The sequence below is a fragment of the Paroedura picta genome, chromosome 17 (genome assembly GCF_049243985.1).
Source record: "Paroedura picta isolate Pp20150507F chromosome 17, Ppicta_v3.0, whole genome shotgun sequence".
NCBI lineage: Eukaryota > Metazoa > Chordata > Lepidosauria > Squamata > Gekkonidae > Paroedura > Paroedura picta.
Window position 1 is genome coordinate 5,240,711 of NC_135385.1, and position 12,667 is coordinate 5,253,377.

Sequence of the window (12,667 nt, forward strand, 5' to 3'; positions counted from 1 at the left end):
TTCTGCAGGGCCCTGATCTACCTTTGTTCCTTTGAATGGGCAACAATAAGACATAGAGGCTGAGGTCTTTCCCCAATAAGAACAAGAGAAGATCATAGAATCATAGAATCATAGAGTTGGGCCATACAGGCCATCTAGTCCAACCCCCTGCTCAACGCAGGATCAGCCCTAAGCACCTTAAAGATACCTGCTGGATCAGACCCGCGGTCCATTGAGTCCAGCATTCTGTCTCACATAATGGCCAACCAGTTCCTCTGGATGGTCTAATAACAGGGCAGAGAGTCCAAGACCTTCCCCTGAGAAGAACATCAGAAGAGCCCTGCTGAATCAGACCAGTCGTCCATCAAGTCCAGGATCCTGCCTCACACAGTGGCCAACCAGTTCCTCTGGAGGGCCAACAACAGGGCAGAGAGGCTGAGGTCTTCCCCTGATGTTGCCTCTTGGCTCTGAGATTCAGAGGACTAATGCCTTTAAATGTGGAGATTCCCCTCAGCTACCATGGCTAGTGAACTGCCGCGAGCCAGCTTGCTGGGAACAGTGGCATACAAATATCAGCATAAATAAGTAACCTTGGGGTTCCCCTGCAGAGCCGCAGAAATCCTCGACACTCCTGTTTGTTACGAGCAAACGTCCCTCCATTTTGTTTTTCTGTGAAGCGCTGCATGGGAACCGTCCTCTTCTAGCAGGGAAGGCGGCCAACAGCTCTGACAGCTCCCGACGGCCGGCCTCTCTTTATTGACACCGCCTCCTACAAGATTACATTAGCGACGCTTGCCCTGTAAATCAAAAGGAAAATAAAATAATTACCGAAGGCATTATGAAGTCTGGGACATTTTTCCACACGAGCACTTCAAAAGTTTCCGCAGTTAATTCGTGCCTCGCTTATTAGATACTGATGAAAGATGAACCTGGGTATGAATTCCAGCTAACCCCTGTTGGATGCCTGCCTGGCACGGCTCCCGCTCAGCGATTCATAAATCAACCGTTTTATTATTTTAACTTGACAGATTTCCCCTGTCCTTTCTGGCACAATGAAATGAAAAAGGAGGAATCTTTCTGTCGCACGCCGCTGCAGAGTTGTGTGAGGCCTGTAATGCAACCCGGGGAGAATTCAAAGGCAGGAGGTGTGATGGGTGAGAACATTCATTTTATTCCGTTCTCTCCACATGAATTTATCGTGGAAGAAATGGTTCGCTTGAAAGCATGGACACTGTGGTTGTTTGTTAGGGGCTCGCTTGATTTCCCACTATTGTATTCCAATTTTTTGGAATTCCTCTTTGTCTCTAACTCCGCTCCTTATTTCTATATACCATGCATCTCCCACCAATCCAGCAGATTTCTGGTACACTTTACAAAATGCTGATAAAAATAGTGAGTTAACTTCTGCAGTAGTCAAATTTGCTCACAAGATTAGGAACATTTGGAAGGAATCTCTGTCGGAGAGGCTGATCCTGCGAAGGCTCAAGGGGGTGGCAGGTGACAGTGGATGAGCGAGAGGGTTGTGAGTGTCCTGCACAGTGCAGGGGGTTGGACTAGATGACCCAGGAGGTCCCTTCCAACTCTAGGATTCTATGATTCTAAGTTATGGTTTTGACTGGAACTGAAGGGGAGGGGGGAACTTGGCAGCTTTCAAGAAGTTCCAAAAAGAAAGACAGCGGTAACCTGGAGACCAAAGAAGGGTCCCGTAGCCAACAGGCAGAACTCTTCTTCATCTGCTGTCCTTTTGTTCTTCAAGTGAAGTCCTTGGGAGGCAAAGACCCTGAGGGGATATCTGATCTCAACTGGAGCTTCCCTGCTGCTTCTCACAGGCGAGGCAGGTGGTGATCCTACGGGTGTAGCTGAAATACGCCCGGCTGGTTTACAGAATAAGCTGACCCCAGTGAAGGGGAAAGAACCCTGCGGGGCCAGGTTAAAGGTTTCTAGTTGATAGTTTTAAAAGCTTTCTATTCCTTGAACACCCGTGGATGAAGCAGTTTCTCCAGATCTTGCTTAAGAACAAAAATTATGGGTGTACCTACTGACAGTAGTTCAATTCTTCCACCCTACCGAAGCACGAGAAGGCCGGCTGACCATGCTCCTCTCCCCTTGCAGATTCCCACCTCTGACTTCCTCTTATTGGCAGGGTTTAAATATGCAAGAAAGCAGAGCACCCATGACTTAAAAGAACAAGAAGAAAATGATGTGACTAAGAGAGGAGAGAGAGAGAGTCCCAACTGTCCAACTGACTAATATTTTGGAGGAAAACGGGCGAGGAGTGTACTCAAAGAAGCAGGACATGTCCAATGTGAGCAAGCCAGAACCCAAGAAAAGAGTCTTCGAGAACCACCAGGAAGTTCCTGATCTAAATATGCTAACTGCATATCCCATCCGATGTCCCCTGTAGGATATTCTTCTTATACTTTTAAATCATGCACACTGAGACCCTGTTTTGTTCCCCCCTCTTTTTTTTCTCTTTCCCATCCTCGCTCTCTCTCTCAGCTTCGAAATCCCCAGCTGTCCGACACTGTGGCGGCCATGGCGTTAAGTGCGTCCTGGAGCAATTAAGGCAGCTTAGCTTCGTTCCATTCATTGAGGCTTTTTATTTATTTAGGCAATTGGTTTCCCCGCTTCTCCCCCCACTGGGGACCCGAAGCCGTTCACAAACTTAAAGTCCCATTTAACTGACGGGTAATAGATTCGGGAAGGACAACCAGAAAGAATTCTTTATGCAACCCATAATTAAAATGGGGGATTTGCTGTCCACGGCACTGAGTAGGCACAGATTCTAAGGCGGGCTCAAGAGACTCATGGAGAATAGGCCCGTCAATAGCTACCAGCATGGTTTTAGGAAAGCAGGAGATGCATTCGGAATGATAAGCAATTTAAATAGTATATCAATACACAGCACATGTGATACAAATTGAGAAGCAGGACGGGCAGATCTGAATGTAAATGTATAAAGAACTGGAATAATGTTTTATTCTCTGTTTACTGTGAGCTATATAGCCGTTTTGACAAGTTCCTATGGATTAATGAGGATCTATTTTGCTAGTCTTAGCACAGGAGACCTCACTCAGCATGGCCTCCCAACCATGGGGATGCCTCCATGCTCGGGCGCACATGGATGGAGCTAGTCACAGGTCTACAGCTAGGAACGTATCAGCTATCGATCACCGGTCTGGACAGTTTCGTTCCCTCGACTATGTTTTTCAAACTGGAGTTGAACCCAAAGCACGGAAAAACCTCATCAACGGTGTTCTGAGAGGGGCGGTATATAAATGCCTACATTGACTTGCAGGAGGGCATTTAGGCTGGAATAAGAGGCAACACAACAATGTTGGGTATAAACATGGCCACAGGTTTATTACCTCCCCACGGGAGGGTTGGCACAGCACGGGAGAGGGAGCATAACCTAGCAGTCAGTGGACTGCACCAAAACCGCAGAGTCCAGAGGCGTCCTGGGGACCTGCCCCATTCTTAGCCGGGATAGCAGATTCCCTTGCCTTCTAAAACCTGCCCTACTGGAAGCGACTTATGGGGGGGGGGAGCCAGCAGATGCCCATCTCTTTGGCTATCCCCTGTCCACCTGGCAAATGAGCCCCTGGCCTACACAGCAAGGTCAGCTGTGCTTGTGTACATGCCGCCTCATAGAGAGTCCAGAACCTCAGGGAGAGTGATGGGAAGTCTCAGCCACTTTTAAATAAACAAACCCAGCTTGTCATTCTAGCAATCGGTGAAACATCTTCATTCTACTGCATCTATGTTGGATATTTTCACCGTGCTGTTGACTCGTTTCCTGCTAATTTCCTGCCTATATGCGTCGTCTGGGGGTTCCGGTTTCGTTGTCTGGAGCAGGGTTTGCGCGCACATGAAAGCTCACGCCTCGATTGGCGCTTGATCGGTCATAAGGCTGCCGCTGGGCACAAACTTTGTAAAGTGATAAATTGTGTAATCTCGAAAAGCAGGCTTGGAGGTAGCTGTGGCTCCCAAGAGTTCTCCACCATGCAGCCGTCAGGCTTGGTGGTGGGTGGCAGGGCCTGTTTGAGCCCCAAGTCTTCTCCTACACCCCTCCTTTTGGCCCTTTTTGAAGAAGAAGAAGAAGAAGAAGAAGAAGAAGAAGAAGAAGAAGAAGAAGAAGAAGAAGAAGAAGAAGAAGAAGAAGAAGAAGAAGAAGAAGAAGAAGAAGAAGAAGAAGAAGAAGAAGAAGAAGAAGAAGAAGAAGAAGAAGAAGAAGAAGAAGAAGAAGAAGAAGAAGAAGAAGAAGAAGAAGAAGAAGAAGAAGAAGAGCTGGTTCTTATATGCCGCTTTTCCCTACCCGAAGGAGGCTCAAAGCGGCTTACAGTCGCCTTCCCATTCCTCTCCCCACAACAGACACCCTGTGGGGTGGGTGAGGCTGAGAGAGCCCTGATATCACTGCCCGGTCAGAACAGTTTTATCAGTGCTGTGACTAGCCCAAGGTCACCCAGCTGGTTGCATGTGGGGGAGCGCAGAATCGAACCCGGCATGCCAGATTAGAAGTCCGCACTCCTAACCACTACACCAAACTGGCTCTTGTTCAGCTCCGTGGCAACCAGCAGCCTGGTTGACTTCTCCAACCCCTCTGGGCCCAAGGTTCGGTTTGGGGACGAAGGAGGGCAGCCGGCCAACTTTCTCGCGCCGAAATGTGCCCGAGGAGAAGAGAAAGAAGTCCACCAGACAATACGGCCTAGGCCCATGCGCAGCTGGCTTGCGGGATTATGGGTAGCGGGGCCTGTGTCTTCCGCGACGGATAATGAAATACAAACAACGCTGGCAGGCGAATATACAACTTGTTACCGAATTCTCCTGGGAGGCTTTTTGGAGTGGCTCTTGTTCTGCTCAGCAGCTGTTCTTTGCAAAAAAGAGAGAGAGAGGAAACAAAAAAGGAGATGGGGGGGGGGATGAATGAGCCGCGAATCAGAATAATTGTGCAAATAAGAGGCAGTCTTGCACGTTTCCCTTTCAGAGGCATAGCCAAAATTGAATAATTACATTTTCCAAATGAAAACCCGGACTGTTCTCCGAAACGGCGTCTGGTGGGGGTCCTTTGGCTACGAAAATGAAATCACCCAACAGTATCTTTCCTCGCACATATTTTGATTTAGGCAGCTCCTGGAGACAGGTGTCTCTCTCTGTGTGCGTGGTGACTTGCAGTCACATAACCCAGCCGGTTTTAAACCGTTTTGGGCCTCGTTCAGGGCCATAGCAGAGATTTCAGCCTTGGGGTGGGTGGGGGTTCTCAAACTGGTGGACCCATCAGATTACCTGATATGAAATCCATACTGGCTGACCAATCAGATCACTATGAGGGAACCATAATGGAGGACCCATCAGATAACCTATTAGGACTGGCATAACCCATCAGATAACCAGTTAGGGATCCCACACTGGTGTACCCTTCAGATAACCTATTAGGGATCTCTCAATGGCAGGCCCATTAGACAACTTATTAGGAAACCTGCACTGGCATAACCCATCAGATAACCAGTTAGGGATCTCAGATTGGTGTACCCATCAGATAACCAGTTAGGGATCCCACACTGGTGTACCCTTCAGATAACCTATTAGGAAACCTGCACTGGTATAACCCATCAGATATCCAATTAGGGATCTCAGATTGGTGTACCCATCAGATAATCAGTTAGGGATCTCACACTGGCAGACCCTTCAAACAACCTATTAGGAACCCCACACTGGTGTACCCATCACATAACCTATTAGGGAACTCACACTGGGAGACCCATCATATAACGTATCTGGGAACCCAGAATAGCAGAACCCTAACTTATCAGGGGACCCACACTGGAGGACACATCACCTATTAGAGAACCACCACTAAACATTGGCAGAGCTTAAATGTGCAAGAAGAAGTCCAGGACCAAGCTGCTGAAATTATTTAAAATAGTTTTATTTAGAAGAGAAACAGGTTTGTATAGGGAGGAGAGGGCCTCCTAAAGAACTGTCTGTTTTTCTGCAGTCATTCATTCTGCTCAATTATGTACACTGCAGAATTTTGGGTTGTCTGAATCAGTTCGAATCTCTCAGAAGTGGCCCCGATTCGAATCTCTCTGAAGCAGTCCAAACTGCACCACTAGTCATAAAAATGGAGCCAGGACAGCCTACTTTAAAGCAATTCGGACCTCTTTGGCGCCCATTAAAGTCAATGGGACCATTGACTTTAATAGGCATTTTGGATTTTCTGCCTTTTGTGGGGCCTGGGAGGGTGGGGGTTTAAGTCAAGCATCCAAACTTTCAGGATAGCTCCGGGAGGCTCTTCTTTGTCTCCCCTCCAAATTTCAAAAAGGTCTTTCATAGCTCCTGTCGCCTCGTCCTTTTACCAGGAGATGGTGGGGATCGAACATGGGACCTTCTGCATGCCAAGCGGATGCTTTACCACGGACCTCTAGGCAAAGCAGAGAATCATCTCTGGAGCCCCAGGCCCTCCCTCTATAGCAGCACTAAGCAACATTCATGTGGTTTTTCATGAAAATCTAGCATGCTTCTTATGCGCCTGCACATTAGTCCATCTCCTGTCTTGATCCGAACCCATCAGTTTCTTGGTGCGTTAAGTTTATATTTAATTATGCAGCCACTAACTTTATCATCCGTCTTGTTTGTTTGTTTTTTGGGGGGGGCAAAGTTGTCTGCAAACGTATTAGCTAGCTATTTAAATGCATATTTCACAAATTACCCAGCAGTTGTGATAACCTAATAGGCCTATTGTGGTGCCTCTGTCATGCCAAATAGAAGGGCTTATGTTAAAACTCATTGGGATATTTGGGATTTTAATGAGAAATCCACACAGAGAATGCCAAGGCATTTCTACAATAATGTTTATTGACACCCCAGTTGTACGCAGACCGGCCACTGTTCTCCTTCCCTCTAGCAGGTTTGTTGGGGTGGTAGCATTGCCAGGCTGTAGTCAGGGACCCTGGGAACATTTTTGGGAGTGAGGACGGGTTAAATCAAGAGCCCTGTAGGACCTTAATCCCTCGCTGCCATCCCTGCCCAGAGTTCATGGCTTTCAGGGGCAGGCGAGAGCAGCAGGAGAAGGGAGGGTGTAAGTGGGAAGACCAGGAGTGAAGGCAGGGGCAGTGAAGAAGGGACACATCTCCTCCCTTCCCTCCTGACCTTCGAACAAGCGGAGATGCCCTGCATTGCGGGACATTCATAGAGCTCGGTGGAATGCGGGACATTTGGGCCAGAAGCATGATTGTCCCGCAAGATTCGGAACGCCTGGTCACCTGGGTGTACATAGAAAAGAGAAACAGGAAAATACATTAAACATTTGTAACCGTGTGAAACAAAGATAACAATCGTAGATAAGATATATTCAAGCGTTGGTCTGAAGTTGCACAGCAAAACAAAATCAGAGTCCTGTGTGCCCCTTTAAGACCAACAAAGATTTATTCAAGTTGTGAGCTTTCGGGGGCAAGCACTCTTCCTCAGACTAACAGATAACAGATAACAAAGAATGACCTGATAAGTGGAATGTATTTGACGTCGGCGTTACAATTTCCTGGTGATTATGTCGTCCTCCCCTCTGCCTTCTCCCATATGAGAGAGGGACCTGGGCAATTTTAGTATCCATTAGCTGGTTTCAATGCTTTGTTGGTTTGTTTATTCAGCTTCTATACTGCCCCTCACTGTGATGTCTCAGGGCGGTGTACACAGAACAGAGAAACAAGAAAATACATTCTACACTTGCAACCATTTGAAAAAAAAAACTAAAAGAAATAGAACAGTCATAGCTAAGTAATATATAGCATGTAACAGATAACAAATCTGTTTGGTTGCCATCTGCCCTGCATCTCAGGAGACAAGACGGAAAACCAATGCAAACGAATAAGTAAATAAAACCGTAGAGAGTTGGGTTTTTTTTGTTTTTTTGCAAAGCGTAAATCAAGCTTTCTCAAGCAGGGTTTCAGGAAACCCTGGGGTTTCTTGGGGGTCCTGGGAGGGTTTCCCAAATGGGTGGGAATCTACTAATCTTTAATTTTTTTTTTAGATTTGTTCAACATTCAGCAGGTTGATATGACCATATATTGTCATGTTGACCTGCCAGAGGAGGTGGGAAGGGAAGGGGCACCAAATGGGCGTGTCCACAGCTCACCTTCCCAACCATATTCTGCACGATTGCACCACTTCTGGGGTTTCTTGAAGCCTGAAGAATGTTTCAAAAGGGGTTTTCAACTCTAATGAAGTTGAAACAGACTGGCCTAGACTGTCCCAGAACTTCAATTTCAGTTTTTGCAAGGAGTTGCCCGGCATGATGATCATGATGCAAGCCCCTCCCCCTCATTTCCGCCATTTTCTCCCTGTGCAGAGGTAGGCAATGGTAAAACATACCTTGCTCCGACAACGTTTCATGGCAAACATGGTGGCCAAAAAAAGAAAAGGAGGAAAAAAAAAACATTAAGCATCCCAATTGCTTAATATCTTCAAGGAGCCAAGCGCAGTTCCCATTTCGGCCAGTGGAAATAGAAAGCTTTATTTAAAAAGAAAAAAAGAAGGGGGCAAAGAAGAGGGGCTGATGGCCCCAATCCAGCATCGCCCTCATGCTGCGGGCAAAAACTATTTAGCATGAAAGCTGTGCATATGCTCAATGCGTGCACCTGGCTTGATTTCCCCCCCCCCTTTGCCCTGAGAACGTAAAGGCTGGTACGGAAAGCATCGTCAAGAGCCAGAATGATTCTTATAGACAGCTGTTAGAAAAAGGACCCCCCCTTCCTCCCACCAAGGCAACCTTGCCAAGGTAGCTTGCTCTTAATTGGAACCATTCCACATCCTTCCCAGCCGGGATCTCTGGAGCATCAAGTCGCCGCCCAAGGCGTTCCATCTTGCTGGCGGCTCTGCGAATCGACTCACGAGAATCACCAGCGGGGATCGAACCGATGACTGGTCCCCACCGATAGGCATTCCGAAGGAGAGGGTGGGCTAGGCCGGTCCGTGCCCTCCCTCTTTTTGGGTAGTGTTCCTAATGAGGCCTTAATGAGATGGGAATTGCTTCTGCAGATGTCGAGTGGGTATAGAACAAAGGCTGCTGAAGCAGCGGTTTCAGGGCCCAAATCACTAGAATTAGTTGCGGGTTGTAGGTAGTGCATAGCGCATAGATTGGCGTGCGTTACTGGCAAGTGGCCGCAAACACCCCTGCTGGAAGGGGAATCTCTGGGTGGTGTAATGGCTGTGCAATATTTGTAATGGTTTTTAAAATATTGTTTTGCACCTTAACCGATGCAGCAACCTTGTCTCCGGATAAAGCTTCCCCCGCTTAGTTTGCCTGGGATTCTGTGAAGCCTAAAGGCTGTCGCAGGGATTTATTCTCAAATTCAACAAGGATACTGGTTTAAATCATGAACCCTGCCCCAGATTCAATGTTGACAACAACAAAGAGGGCGGAAATCAGAGGACTTGGTATCCAGAGGGTGTGTTCCCTTCACCTCATCCCAAAGCCCTCGTTTTCTTTAAGAGGAACTTAATTTCCAGCCCAGAGAATCCCAACGTATTTTACTTGGCAAGGCGCTTCTGCAGTCTTATGGATTCAGATGGCGTGCGTGGATTTTAAAAGCCCGGAAAGCCGTACGACACGGCTGTTAACCGTTATTTGCGCGATCATCCCGGAACCCTGTTGTTAAGAGAAACACGTCCGGAGGCTGCCTCCGACAGGCCTGGAAACGGAAAAACGAAACACTGTCAACGTGGGTTTTGTCGTCTTCAGATGGGGCTGGGTGCTGCTAGTGCCGGCCAGAGGAGGTGGAGACCCATTAGCAACTGAAATTGCCACAAAAGAAGAAAGAGGTAGGCCGTGTGCGTAAAAGGATGAGGCAGCAGAGGCCTGGCTTTTGATTTTCCTTCTACCTCAGGGGTTCCTAATCGGGTCTGTATCCGTATCCAGCTTTCCTGGATGCCCGAGAATTTTGGGAACAGAGAAACATGTCTCTTGGTCAACACGTATAATTTGCTGCCTTCCCCCCAAAGAACTGCAGAAGCACTCGTAAACCTTGGCCTAGTCTGCACACAGAGGATAATGCACTTTCAATGCACTTTAGAAGTAGATTTTCCTGTTCTGCACTGGAAAATCCAGCTGCCAAAGCACATTGAAAGTGCATTATCCTTTGTGTGCAGACTAGGCCCTTATCTCAGGCAACCTCAATTTCTTCTCTTGCCAGAGTTCCAGTTGGCGTGTTGACAGTGGCCCGTCCATTTCTCGGGAGCCCCGGAGAGCTGATAACTTTTGTCGGAGGCCACAGCTGAACGGTCTGCTAATGCTGGGCCAGCCTTTTCCATGTCCCAGTTCCACCTTTGCTAATTTCGACAGCATTAGCGGCATGGCAGTTCAGCACCAACCTTCCGAGGCCAGAGCGGCCGGGCTCGCGATCCGCTCCGCTTGCTTAACGGCCCGCAAAATAAAACAGCAGGAGACGTTGCTTTCCACCTGACCAGCCCCCTGGTTAATGAAGGGCCCAGATGAGCAGAAAGGAGACCCTCAACACCATCGCCTTGACGAGGGTTCTTAAATATCGACGTGACTAATCACCGTGCCTTTCCCGTTCTCTCTGCTGGACGCTGTTCTTTCCCAGGTTTCAATGGCAATTAGAGCCCTTTCCATCATTTTGAGCTGCATCCGAGGCATCGATTGGCCCATGTACTAATCCTAGTAAAAGCTTCAAGACACAAGACATGTCCTCACAAGGCTTTTGTGGACGTTCATGGGCTCTGGATAACCTCTGGAGTTCCAACGGGTTACATCATTGCGCCAAAAAAACAGCCCTTTGGAGATTTGCAAACCGAGCTGGAGAACACGCCTGCTTCCTTGATATACCGCCGGTGCGGGCAAAGTTTGGCAGAAGTAAAGAGAAGTGAATGGATGTTTTGTTGTGAACGGCGATGACTACAGCTTTTGCCAGATTAATTTGAGCACTGTCTCCTCCTCCAACACCACCGGCCTATATTCATTCATTCATTCATTCATTCATTCATTCATTCATCCATCCATCCATCCATCCATCCATCCATCCATCCATCCATCCATCCATCCATCCAATCCCATCCCATCCCATCCCATCCCCATCCCCATCCCCATCCCCATCCCCATCCCCATCCCCATCCCCATCCCCATCCCCATCCCCATCCCCATCCCCATCCCCATCCCCATCCCCATCCCCATCCCCATCCCCATCCCCATCCCCATCCCCATCCCCATCCCCATCCCCATCCCCATCCCCATCCCCATCCCCATCCCCATCCCCATCCCCATCCCCATCCCCATCCCCATCCCCATCCCCATCCCCATCCCCATTCCCATCCCATTCCCATCCCCATACCGCCCTCCCCAAAGGCTCAGGTCGGTTCACATAAAACAGAACAGAACCAATTCAGATAACTTAGATTAACAATGATGAATGAAGTGAAAGAACAAGCAGCACGGAACAATAGAAAAATTAAACATTGAAGTCACTTCTATTTAGGATAAGCATTTTGGAGAAAGGATTAAAACGGGTTAAGAGGGCAGGGGGAGTATTCCGGAGCGTCTTCACCGGGACACATGAAGTTCCCTTCGGCGGAATCAGGCGGTTGCTCCGTCCAAGCCAGCATTGTCTGCTCAACTGGCAGCTGCTTTCTAAAGTCTCGGGCAGAGGGCTTGCATGTCACCTGCTCGGCTTCTGTACAGTGCCACTGAGCTGTAGCTGATGTATGGAGACCACAGCAAGGGGCTTTCAAGGTAAGGGAGAAGCAGAGGTGGTCGGCCCTGCCGGATTCTGCAGAGTCTTTCTTGGATAACTCCCTAACTAATTTTAAACTTTAAACTTTCCCCCCTGCAGCCAGTCTCTTTGGTCTTCAATCACTCGCTTCGACAACTTTTTGTTAATTGCTAGGTCACGTTGTTCAGCAAACAAATGAATTCCGCAAAGCCCGTTGGTGGAAGGCGAACAGAATCGTTGGGTGGAATTCTCAGGCGGGACTGTACCACTTCCTGCTGCAGATAGCGGTGTCATGTTCTGTGCTCCCCCCGCGCCAGGCAGAGGTCTTCTGGAGAGTAAAGGACCCAGCACGCGAAGGACAAGGAGTTCTGATTCCACCTGCTCTGTTTTATGTTTCCGCTAAGAGGGAAACATTTAAGAAATGGTTCCCCCCCCTCCCATCGAAAAGAGCCATAGTGCATTCTTAGCACCTCGGGAGATGACTATACCATTCCACGGGCTGTGGAAATCCCAATTTTTGGAAAAGAAAAGGTTTGGAAGCCTGTCACAAGCGGAGCAGTTGTGCAGTTTCCCGGCCCGTAAAGCTGGCTCCGAACATGATGCATGGCCGTATTTTTTCTTTCAGTGGTTTAAGGGGGAATCTTCCTTTGGGAGCCCTTTATAGACTTACCAGAAGTAACTTTGCCCGGAGTCACATTGAATTGCTTCAGAAGATCCAAGGACTCCTTTGTGCTGAGGAGGGAGGGAATAAGCCCAAGAACGGCGAATGCAGATGTGAAAATTTTGTTCTAAATGGGTTGCATTTCTATCCTGCCTTCGGAACAGGGGACATAGGAGTTACCAGCTTTCTGCATGGCCTGCAAGAGGGAGCTCTTCCGCCAGGCATATGGTTGAGGCCAGGGGCGGGGTCTTGGTGTTATCATCAGAGGATCCCCCAGATAGGTTAGATCTGGTTCCCCGCTTGCGTC

General features: G+C 48.3%; 1 long non-coding RNA gene across 2 annotated transcripts in view; it reads left to right on the forward strand.

The window, feature by feature from the left end:
• The window catches only part of LOC143827435 (uncharacterized), a 99,703-nt gene that overhangs the window by 13,559 nt on the left and 73,477 nt on the right, over positions 1-12,667 (forward strand). The window contains exon 1 of one of the 2 annotated variants that reach the window (XR_013227309.1): positions 1,089-1,133. The exons of the other annotated variant lie outside the window; for it this stretch is intronic. This is a non-coding gene — a long non-coding RNA (uncharacterized LOC143827435). Of the gene's footprint in view, positions 1-1,088; positions 1,134-12,667 lie in introns of those variants that run through there. 2 annotated transcript variants of the gene reach the window in all.